This window comes from Bidens hawaiensis, unplaced genomic scaffold (assembly GCF_021521415.1).
Source record: "Bidens hawaiensis isolate Kalapana, Puna unplaced genomic scaffold, B.hawaiensis_p1.1 tig00055775_1, whole genome shotgun sequence".
NCBI lineage: Eukaryota > Viridiplantae > Streptophyta > Magnoliopsida > Asterales > Asteraceae > Bidens > Bidens hawaiensis.
Window position 1 is genome coordinate 10,523 of NW_027506345.1, and position 13,051 is coordinate 23,573.

The window sequence follows — 13,051 nt, forward strand, 5'->3', positions numbered from 1 at the left end:
GCTCCGATCAGCATTGTGACGATGTCGGATTACTGGAGCCTTTGGCCATGGGAGCTCCTCAGTGGCGAATATCTCGATGACGCTTTTGGTGAGTGGCGTCCATCTGGAGTTCTGGTTCGACTGTACGTTATCCCTTCCGCCTAACCGATGTTGCAAGCCGGATGTGGTGTCAAAGTTTACCCTTGACTGCCAAATGCCTAGCTTCCGCTTTTTGTTTAGTCGGGCGGTAAGGATGTTGTCTTCTCTTGTTTTCTGGGTGTAGAGGTTTGTGCTCTGGGGGAGATCTCTAACCAGTTGCTTTTCCGTTTCCGCAAAGCGTTTAGCTGCTGTCATGATGGCATCCCATGTGGATGGCATGCCATCTCTACCCGTTAAGGTGCGGATGAGCTCTGGGTCGTTCGCGCCCTGGATGAAAGCAGCGCGAACAAGATCTTCGCTAATATTACCCAGACTTAGCTTCTTTGAGTTGAAGCGAGTGATGAAGTCTGGCAAAGATTCATCTTTTTCTCGAATGCAATTGAGGATTGTCCATTGCTCCTCGGTATACTTTCTTTGTTGGCTGAAGTGTTGGCTAAACTTCTGCTGGAAGTCTTCCCAATCGTAGATGTGGTGGACCGGTAGACGATCGAACCACGCTCTAGCTGCCCCAACAAGCGTCATTTGGAACATGTAACACCACGTAGGTTCCGTCCAACTACTGACGGTTGCCCCCGCTATGAACCTGTTCAAATGATCGTCTGGATCAGATATACCATCGTAAGTGCCGATGTTGGACATCTGTTTGGCACTTTTTGGGACGATTGCTTCCGCAATGTCCCTTGCAAATTTGGACGTTCCCGCCTTTGCAGCAGTTGGTGTAAATGTTTTGGAGAAGTCACGTGGGTTTCCACCCGCGTTTTTTGGTTTGAAGGTTTCTCCAAAACGCCTTCTCGGTTGAGAGTCCGTTTCCTTACGCTTCCCTTTCGCCCTATGACGAGGGTTTGCGTCACTATCGGATTCCTCCGAATCATCGTCCAAGTACTCTCCGAATTCCTCAGGCTGTTGGTGTTGGAGTGAACGTAAGCGTTCATCCAACTCAGCTTGGAATTCTTTTTGACGTGCTTCCGCCCACGCTTTAACTTCATCGAGTGTTTGGCGGGGGAGCCTCGTTCTTTGTCTCTCTAACTGGGTATCGGTGAATCCTAGTGAGAGATTATTTACTGCACTTGCCCCAGCTTGGGTAACTGGGGTAGTGTTCGTAAAAACTGTGTAGTCGCTGGTATTCCCCCAGTAGATGGGGTTGTGGTTACCGGAGTTTCTTTAACCATCTTTCCAGAAGTTTGAAAAAACTGAAAAGAAATGAAGTTCTAGCTTTTATGCACGGATGGCGCCAATGAAGAAACACTAATCGACCCCGGGCAGATTACGGATAATCTGGGGGTTAAATAGATGTTTCCCACGAGGGGTTAGACCCGGCAAAGATGGTTCTTCTGATAACCTGCAAAACAGACACCGTGAGCTCGTCACTGGGAAGGGGGGGTACCTCCTTGTGACCACCCTCGGGCGTGAGAATCAGACTAGATTGCTCTTGAATATAAGTGTATATTAAGAGATTGCTAGAGCAGATATCAGGTATAAGATATAAGATATAAGATGAGATGATAAGATCATATACCATTCCAAGGTGTTGGAGTATTTATAGCCGAAGGTAGGTTTGCAAGAAGGTACGGCCGGCTGAATAGTGTTCCTGTTCTGCCAACTGTGGGCTACGCACATGCCATGCTGGTAGTTGGTGGGTAGGCAGCGGCTGATAGTGACCAGGCCGGCTGTGTACTATTCCTGTTCCACCAACTGCAGGCTATGCACGTCCTCCGACAGGTTGGTGAGTAGGCAGCGGCTAATAGTGACATACAGTACAAGAGCGTGCTGCTCGTCATACTGTTGTCAGTGAGCTGTCGTATCTTTGGTCAGATCTTTTGTCCATACCTCGTCAGGTACAGTACAAAAGATCTTCCAGTATCGTACGGACTGGCTCATTTGGGCGGGAGTTCTCCCGGCTTTGTGCGGGAGAGTTCCCGGCTTTGCTCATTCCTTCTTCAGGTGACATTACTGAATTATTATGAGAGCTAAGTGCCTTGTGCGTGTAGCTTTGCTGCGCAGGTAGCCTTCCCTGATGGCTTGTATCCGCAGCTGCGGGAACAGGCAGAGTACTTCACCATGGGAGGCTTTTCCTGCGGGAACAGCTTGCGTACTGCGCGTAAGGACGTCACGTCTCTGAGCATGGTGGGTCCTGCGGATCCAGTTGGTTTATGCGCAGACGTCCCTTTTCAAGGTGAGTCTTGCAGGTCCAACTGGGCTCTGCTGGTACCTCCCTCTTCAACAACGTAATAACTTTCTGAAAATGAATGCATTTGTAATGTGACACCATACAATTCATTATATATGTTGCTAAATACATAAAGAAAAGAAACAGATAGGGAATGATAAAAGAGATTCTGTAGGATATAACTTGAACAAAAACAATCGGAATAACTGGAAAACTGAGTCAGTTAGGCTATGCGTAGTGGATGAGCTACAAATTGGAGCGTTTTGCGCCGTGTGACGCCCAGTCAGCAAGGGGTGAGAATTTGTTTTTGGGGTGTAATGGTGTAGGGGCTACAATAGTAATATAATATATATATATATATATATGTATGTATAACACACATATTAATAAAATAATAATAATTTTCTTCTTCTTCCAGGCAATAAAAACATCCCGCCCCTTTTCGCCCAAAAATCGCGGGGGGGGGGGGGGGGGGGGAGGGGGGTGTTCCACCAAGATGTCGCCCCTTTTTGCCCAAATCACCTCCCCACTACACATTGCCTTAAAAGTAACATCCTTCAAAGATTTTTCTTCCATCTTTTTCCTTTAACATATACTTTTTTTTTCGTATCATATATCATCAATTCATACCCACACACGTACATACATTATGATACATATACAGCGGCGGACCTACTAAGGAACCCTTGGGTGCACGGTCACCCAACGGTTTCTTCCATCTTTTTCCTGTTACATTTTTTTTTCTTTTTCACTTTTACTAGGGTTTTATTCTTAAAAAAATACCCCTTTTACAACTTTACTCATTCATCGGCCTCGTTTCTTCAAGTCTTCCCCAAAATCATACCATCATCCTCATATTCCATCCTCTGTCACCATAAATCCGGCGACCACCACGTGACCACCCTGTAACATCTGTTCATCTCCAGTAGTCCTTCAAAAGTCCTAATTTTATCTCAATCCTTCAACAAATCCTAAAAGGCTTAAACCTTTTGTTTATTTTGTACTTTTTATACTTGAATAGTTGATTCTTATATTAGAATCGTGTTTTCTTGTTATATTTTGTTAGGATATAGTATTGTATTGTGTTTATAACCTGATCCGGCTCAATGGAACCAGAAGTTTTAATAGTCAGTTTTGAGAAATTTAAAAACCGAAAAAAGGTGAGCCCATTAACGAAAATTCATGGGTCCACCACTCACCACTGCACATAGACACATAGTACATATATAACTACATTCATGCATGCATACATACATATATATAGATGTATATTTTTAAAAGTAAGAAGGTTAACATTTTCTTTGCCGGATATATAAACTGTATCAAATGTAAGTAAACAAACTTTTATGTTATCATTTTATTGAAAGTTTATCCGTAGCTAGCTAGAGAACGATGTGACAACAATATGCACATTAATGACTGAAAAGTTACAAATAAGGTAAACAATGATATTAGACGTTTGACCAAATTTGTAAGAGATAATTATTTTCTAAAAACTCCATAAAACCTTAAGCAGATTATATATATATATATATATATATATATATATATATATATATATATATATATATATATATATATTGTCTTGAAATAAATTAGCAATTAACAGTTGTGAACCGTAATGCAGCTATAATCGATGAGCGTAAAGTTCATAACTTCTTCTTCGATCTAGTCAATAAGTCAGTTCAACATGATACGTCAGTAGATTGAACATGTTAAAATTTCCAACTCTATCACTGTTACGTGCCTAAACCCGTGCAACCCATGCACAAGAAAGAACCCACTAAGCACCTTAACAAACCATAAAGTTCATGCAAATCCCCACGTTTATTTAATTTTTTTTTTTTTTTTAAAAAAGTAATAAATAAATATACTTTATTGTTTTATATAATTTACTATAAAACGATTACAATAAAGTGGCAGGCAAACAGGCAACAAGCTGCGCCGCAACCCCCTTTTGAACAGCAAAGCCAATCCTGCTAAAAACGAAGCTTTGGGACCTAGAAGCTGAAGAGGTTCCGTGTACGACGCGCTGAACCCTACTCAAAAATTTCACAGCCTCTGGAGCCAGAAAACCAAATGTATCAAAGGCAAATGGTAGAAAGACATGTTGATTATCTAAACAAGCTTTCTCGTGTTTAACAATTTTGCCCGATTCAGCCTTCAACGCAGCCTGACCCACAACAAACCCACGGTCCCTGAGCCCAACAAGAGGAGACACTCCTGTAAGATCCACACAGGCGTGTTTCCCCCCTGCCCACCCGAACACAAGAATATCAGCTGGTCGTAAAGTAGACCTCCCTTCAATAGGATCCGTGAGAAAGTTAACAGGGGCCTCCTTTTTAGCAGAAATCCCTGCCCGTTTAAGAACATCACACAGAACATCCCTAACCAGATCATGTCTGTATTTAAAGCCAGGCAATTCTTTGCAATGCACCGCATGGTAACCAAAAGAATCCAAACAGACCATATTTCCTGTTGTTTATTATGTGCTAGAATAATGGAGATAATGGGGATGCCCATATTTCCTGTAACGTTTATTTCCATTTAGTTAGGAGTTAGTTTTGAATCATTCAAGTTTGTTTCCCTTTAAAAGACATTGCCTTTACTTTTATTAAGCATGATTGAAATTGTTCTAATACTTCTATCTATTTTCTTTGGCTTCCTCTCTATATTTCTTATATTATTGCTTTGAATCATAGAACCACATCAATCACCTAGCTCCCAAGCCGTTTTAATTTAAATTTAAATCAAGGCAAAAAATAATATTAAACATTAATAAGATGTAATTATCTTATTAATTAAAAACCATAACATAAAAAAAGGATTAAACGTATATATTGTCTTAAAATAATTCAATAACTAACATTGTGAACCGTGAACCGTACTGCAACTAATCATAACCGGCAAGCACAAAACTCATAGCTTCTTTTTCGGTCCAATGAATATGTTGGTTCATCATGGTGCATCAGTGGATCATTGTTAACTTTCCGATTCTTTCGCGGGTCTGTCTTCATTTCGCTGATATCTAGTCAATGGAACGGTACCTTTCCTAAGTACCAATCCAGGTATGACAAGTGTCACAAATGTTTAACCAAATAGTAGATTGTGACAACTCATTAGATCATTGATGGTATCTCGCGACCCATGACATCGACAATATTGATCCGCCCAGGGCGGGGTGCTAGGGTTACTTGGAAACTTGCTTGTTTGTTTTATGTTACTATCCATGTTTGTTTGTTTAACCATTTTTGTTTGGTTAACCATTTTTGTTTGGTTATTATTTAACCATGTTTGTTTTATATTATCGATTTAACCATAGAAACAAACATTATGTATAACAATAACATAAAACCCATCGTAGATAACGAATAAATGTTTGAATATATCAAGATCCTTTTGTCATATCATTTAGATGTAATATAGCTAGCGACTGACACAAGTGGTGATATACAATATATAGTTTTAACTATAAAATCCTCAACCAACCAACCCTTGCATCATTTTATATTAGTTGGTTAAGTTATCAAGACGACACAAGGGAAGACTTCATATTGTTATCTTTGAGAACAATTTTTATTTATAATATAGCTTATAATATTATAGGTACTATTAAGATCAAAAACCTTAAAAAAATATTTAAAAATAATAATAAAAAAATTATAACTTCAAATATAAATCATAAACAAAAAAAGTAAAAACGCTAAAATGTTTTCTACGTTGTCTTTATTCAAAAAAAAAGGAAAAAAAACGAGAATCGAACCAAAAACAAAAAAAATCGACGAAAATGAAATAAATAGCCAAACCCACATCAATCGAAATCGAAAAAATCAATTAAAACGAAACAAAAAGAATTCAAGCCGAACAAAAACGAAACTGAAAAAATGGAAAAAAACGAGTCCGGAATCGACAAAAAGAAACCAAAACCCAACCCGTCCCGTGTGAAAACTCGTGTTGGCTTGAAACCTAAACCGAACCCGTTCCAATCTTAAACCTGTTTCGTTTCGAAACCTTTGTTGTATGAAAACCCGTTCCGATTCGAAACTTGTCTATTTCCTTAGGACACTAACCCACATCGACCCATTTTTGAACTTGTCAACCCATTTGACCCGAAAATAAAAATGATAGAATTTCATATGACTCATTTTGACCTATTTAGTTAAAACTTTTTTTACCCAAACCAACTCATTTAATTTTTAAAACAACTCAAATTGATTCATTTGAAAGGGTTTAGGTTAAGATTGTCACCCCTAATATTTAGTTGTCGTATCTAAGTGAACTAAAAATCCGATTTTCATTTCGTATGGAAATTTTTAGGGTTACAAAATTGTTTATATATAATTTTTTTAATTTTTGTTTTTGGTAGAAACGATTTTGCCGTTCAAAAGAAGATGGTGATGCAGCTTATTACACGTTTACCTGGCTCTTTATTATAATTAAATTCTTTTATTTAAAATAAAATATCTCTCAGTTATTTTTTCAATGGTGTTTCAAAGAATGTTAGATGTTAAAATTTAAATTTATACATTCATACAACAATAGTAAGCCACCAGTAGGCCAATGGCCACTGTACACGTGTCAATCACCGAACACTACACAGAGGTGACCTGCTTTTGCCGCAAAATGGAATCGATCAATTTGGGACCCACAGGGGCCCACTCCACCAATAAACAATCAAACGGATAACTCTCTTTCCAGATCTAAAATCTACAAGTTCAAATATAATATTTAATTTAATTTAGTTTGTACAAGTTAATATTGCAATGTTTTTCTGGAATCCACAATTAATGTTCATGAAGAAATGATTTTCTTTTTCCAATTTAAACAAAAACATTTTTGACTTTATTTTACAAAAGCCGTGATATACGCAACTCCACGATTAAGAAAGATTGGTGGGTCCCACATTAATAATAAGTCAAGCAAATTGTCCAATCAGGTGCGAGCAGTGTGTCGATATTTAACTGGGGAAAGAATCTTCTTATCCGTTACGGCTTCGATTATTAGACACGTTTCAACCGCTGATTCGTTAATTGATATGATAGTAACGACCCCTCCTGGTATACTGACATTCAAACGTTTGTCAGTTGCGAAATCAGAAATATTTTTCTATGAATTCGGTTTTTTCTAACAACCCGAAAGTTAAATTTTAGGTCTGGTCGGATCATATTAAGTTTTCTATTATGTGACTAAATTTGCTAGCAACCAATAAGATGAGTATTTCACCTTAAAAGTTAAATTAATAACCCAATCAATCAATTCACCTAATGTACATTCAGCAGATTAAGACATCAGAACACTTGAATGTTTAAACGTTTAACTTATAATTGAAAACAAATTAATGAAGCGGTGAAACATACTTGATGCTTTCATTATAAGTAATAGTAATGCGTTCAAAGGGTAAAATTGTTTTTTTGTAACCACTAAAATTAGTATGCATTATTTGGTGCATTTTTAATTAATTATATTAAGTACATATAATAATTTGTATTTATTAATAATAATAATTATTATTTAAATAATATTAATGTTGTTGGGTCATAAATTGGTTAGATTGACTCATATCAAAAGTCCACGACGTGATCAAGACTAAAGTGAAATAAACGATGACGTGTTGAAGAATTGCATTATGGTTGTGATGGTGTAATACCGAAATTCCTAAGGATTTCGGTTGTCTAGTAACACCGAAATCCCTACGGATTTCGGTTAGGCTGGTTTGGCTTATTTAGGCTTGGCCTTTGGGCTTTGTATGGTAACCCTATAATTTAGGGATAGCAGTTGTTAATCAGAGAGAGTTACCATAATTCTAGAGAGCATTATATTGTTTGGCTAAGTGGTTAATGTATCTGACGATTTATTTGATAACAGAATCGTATGCATTGAAACCATATTACATCGTGTTCATCTTTTATGATTTCCGAACATTCATTGGATCATCGTTGTTCTTGAATCACCACGTTAACTAGATTCCGTCTATTTGACGTGTGCTTGTTGATATCAATGATCAAGATTTGGGATTTACAATTGGTATAAAAAATATTGTGCTATTATGTTTATTATTAAAAAATAAATAAATAAAAATTATAAAAAGGGATTATTGTGTTATTAAAAATTCGTATTTCAAAAGCTTAAAGGGTCAAACTAGAACTACAAGGGTGGGGCATTCAAATAAGTCCTAAACACTCTGAATGAAAGGCTTGTAAGTCCGGACGGCTTGTAAGTCCAACGTTCAACCTTAATGCTTAAAAGTTTTATTGTTTTTTATAAATTTTTGATCAAGCACCAGGGGGTTGAAGTCAAATTGGGGTGATTAGGGAAAGCCAAATACGCTTTGAGAAAAGACAGGAGGCATCACAGGTCCATAAGTGATCCATCTAAGATTTATGCCTAACTGAACCTAATCCATATCACTGATGCAATGGAAATCATTATAAGTTTGTCATACCTGCTATCAACCTGTTTCTTTATGTCATAATAACGCTGAACATGAATCTTTGTGAAAACACCTTAATCAATAAGATTCCACGTTCGTATCTTTTCATAAAGGCGGCAGGTTTTTTTCAAAAACTGAAATGTGATCCAAATTTTTGCTAAATTACAAGAAGTCCGGGTGATTAAATTTGTTTTATTTGTTGTTTTTTATTTGATTTTATTTCATTTATTTTTTACTTCTTGATTACTCTTGTCGAAACAAATGTGTTAAGAAATCGTTTTAAAGCTTGTTTTAGTTTTTCTCTTCAGCTCATGAAATCTGATGTCGGTTATTGTGTTATAGTTGGTTTAGCTGGTATGATCTCATCTCAAGTCTTTTCAAGAAAATCATAAAAATTAGAAAATTAAAAATTACAAAAATTATGTCTGTCTTATTTTCTTTTATTTAATTGTTTTCAAAATATTTTGGTTGATCTTTTTATCAAAGTTGATTGTTCTTTCAAGACTGATTTCTTGCAACGGAAGTAAATGAAGGATCTGAGATTCAAATTGGATGATGCTGTCAATAAGGGAGAGATGGTAGAGTATTGGATGCAGATGTTGAAGTTGCTGATCATGATCAAGTAAAGGTTCTGAAGGTCTGAAAGCATTAGTCTAAGGGGGAGATTGTTGGGTCATAAATTGGTTAGACTGACGTATATCAAAAGGCCACGATGTGATCAAGACCAAAGTGAAATAAACGAGTAGGAGTTGAAGAATTGCATTATGGTTGTGATGGTGTAATACCGAAATCCCTAAGGATTGGATTTTGGTTGTCTAGTAACACCAAAATCCCTATGGATTTCGGTTAGGCTGGTTTGGGCTTATTTGAGCTTATTTGGGCTTGGCCTTTGGGCTTTGTATGATAACCCTATATATAGTTAATGTTTAGTAATCATTTCGGGTTAGCAGTTGTTAATCAGAGAGAGCCACCATAATTCTAGAGAGCATTATATTTTTTGGCTAAGTGGTTTATGTATCTGACGATTTATTTGATAATAGAATCGTATGCATTGAAACCATATTACATCGTATTCATCTTTTATGATTTTCAAACATTCATTGTGATAATCGTTGTTCTTGAATCACCACGTTAACTAGATTCCGCCTATTTGACGTGTGCTTGTTGATATCATATTGTAGTGATCCAGATTCGGGACTTACAAATGTGTGAATATAATAAGTGTTTAAGCTAAAATCTGTTTAGATTTAACTCTTATAAACCCGTTAGAAAACATAACACCTACTCAAAACTAGCGGAGCCTATTTGTCAAGATATATGTGAAGTAGTTATGAAAATCAAATAACTTTGAAAAAGAAAAGAAAAAAGCAACCAACTCAAAACTAACGGAGCCTATTTGTCAAGATGTATATCATGAAACAATGGAAAAGACTTTTTCCTTTTATTTTCTTCATGCGTTGAATGTTGATGTCATTCCAAGTGAAACTTTTATAAAATAACCTTTATGATGTCATTTGATTTTAAAGATGTTACTGTTACAAATGGATTAATATTATCAATAATTATTGGTGTCGTATTTTAAGAATACTAATAACACAAAATCTTATAATTGCTAGAAGAAAAATGAGTATGAACTATAACGAGTTTCTCACTCATAGATGAGATTGTTTAGTAATTATTGACGAATCACTGAAGTATGTAGGTCAATAAATATACCAAAAGCTTAAAAAAGCATTTATAACTCAATAATTGATCATCACTGATTATGGATGGACACCATAACCCATGATAAAAACCGATATTGACGAAGAACCAAGATAACATGACAAGGGTAAATTCGACTCTATCCGTTCATGGAAACTCACTGTTGATAGACGATCTTCTGCAACTCGTTATTAGTTAGAGGATAAGACTTCAAATTGGATTCATGCCCATGTTTTTCAGTAGTCTATTGTTGAAGGCAATTTTCCAACGAGGTAGTTCGTTAGTTTGTAGCAAGGCTCATTACCGTTAACCATACACATGGCAGGGTCAAAATAACATGGCAAGCTAATAAGGCCCTTGATCACACACGGCTTTAACACCAAAATGATTGGCTATGATATAATGTAGCTTTGTGTAACCAAAACGAACCCACTAACACAAAACATGAACCATTTAGGGCTAAAGGATACACTATTAATTAAACACATATCTTTAATACCAAAATTACTTGTTATATGCTTATGTGGCTTTGTGTAACATAATTGTAGTGATCACACGAATGTTTTTAACACTAGAATGACATGTTATGACCTAATTTACCTTTATATAACTTAAATGCCCATTATAGCCGAAAAATGTACAATTAATCATACACATGCCTTTAACACCAGATGACATGCTATTACTTGATGTGAATTTATCTAGCTATATAAAACCCATTAACTAATGTCAAGACCCATTAAGGCTTAACATTACTTTATATCATAAGATCCATTGCTATTTCATCTATGATCACCGATGGATTACCAAGGGATGGCGAGAAGACATGCTATAGACGATGTGTTCAGAAAGTGTAGGTCAAAAGAGCATTCCATGCTAACAACTTATTTTCGTTTTCGACATGTCATTTTCTTCTTGATCAATTCATCCGTCTGGTTGATTCAGCTGTTGACTGACCACGGCCGCTTAATAATAGCTTGCTTACCCATTTTTCTTTCAACTTTTGGTTGTATTTGTGGGAATGTGTATGTAAATTGTATTGTTAAGTATATGTTATAGAAGTTGACAAGGTGAGATAATGTATAAATGAATTTTGTTGGAGAAATTGATCAGGGCCGACTGGAGGGTAGTGTCGGTCGGACCGTCGGCCGAGGCATGTAATTTTTGGGGGCAAAATTTTTTGTATCTATATTTTTTATATATACATTTAAAAATATAAAACTTATAAAATATAATTTGATCTTTACCATCTTATAATTACTGGACCCAAAATTCTTTTTTATTCATAATCCATTTAATCAAGTTTAAATTATTTGGCCCAAGCTAGAACTAAAAACTAAAAAAATTAAATAAACTTCCAATGCAAAATAAAAGAAATAGCTGTTGAATGAAATTCCTGTTTTGCTTCCTTAATTCTTTGCGAATGTTGAACAAAACCTGAACAATGACTAACCAAGCCGACCACCACTATTGGTTCATTGTTGACTACCAGGCTCTTCTGCGGTTGACCAAGCCAGCCACCAATGGCGAAGATTGGATATACACGTCGAGGGGGCGGACTCAATATGTATAAGAAAAAATTAACTAGAGGGGGGCGAGCTCAAAGTTTCATTTGGAAACGGGTAAATTTACATTATGTATACAAATTTTTGGCCGAAAAAGGATACATTTATGCTACCAAGCGAAAAAACGGAGGGCCCGGGCTCAAAATTTCGGCCTAAAATGGGTAAATTTACACTATGTATAAAAAGTTTAGGCCGAAAAATGATAAATTTACACTACCGAGCAAAAAACAGAGGGGTTTGGGCTCAAAATTTCGGTCGAAAACGGGTAAATTTTCACTATGTATAAAGATTTTCGACCGGAAAAGGATATATTTACACCACCGAACGAAAAAATAGAGGGAGCCAGGGCCACCCCTGGCCCCAACTAAACTACGCCACTGCGAGCCACCAAGGACAAATCTATTCTTTTATCCAATGTTAGTAGAGTTTCACAAATCATTAGTTATTACAGTATTTGGTTTTAATAATGTATTATTCTATGTTTATTGTAATAACATTAAGCGTCATTTAAAAAAAATAGCTTATATAGTTCATTGTTAATGTATGGGTCTTTTTATTTCGGCTTGACCGAGGTATATAAATCCGGCCCTGAAATTGATCATCATGCTTTTCAAAACGAAAAAAGTAGACGTAGAAAGAATGACACACACGAATGCTTTAGCAATGAGTTTATCATTGGAGGAATTTGCATATTCCAATGAAAGGTATGTTGTGTCATTGATAGTGTCCATTATGTACTTGGTATTAAAGGGGTTTATTGTGAATAACAAATCATCAATTGATTCAATACCATAACCTATTTTTATGTATTTATATTTATGAAAAATATATGTTTTGATTTCCTTTTAGACCCTTTTTAAGGAAAAAATAGCCGAGTAAATATTATCTTTACATCTATTGTCGCCCGGTGAATATATGAACGATCGAGTGAATATGAATATAAATTAAAATATAATAACTGAATCATGAATGAAAGTTAATCATTGTCAAAAGTATATGTTATAAAACAAAATATTTTTGATTAAAATATGCACTAATCGTTAGGTG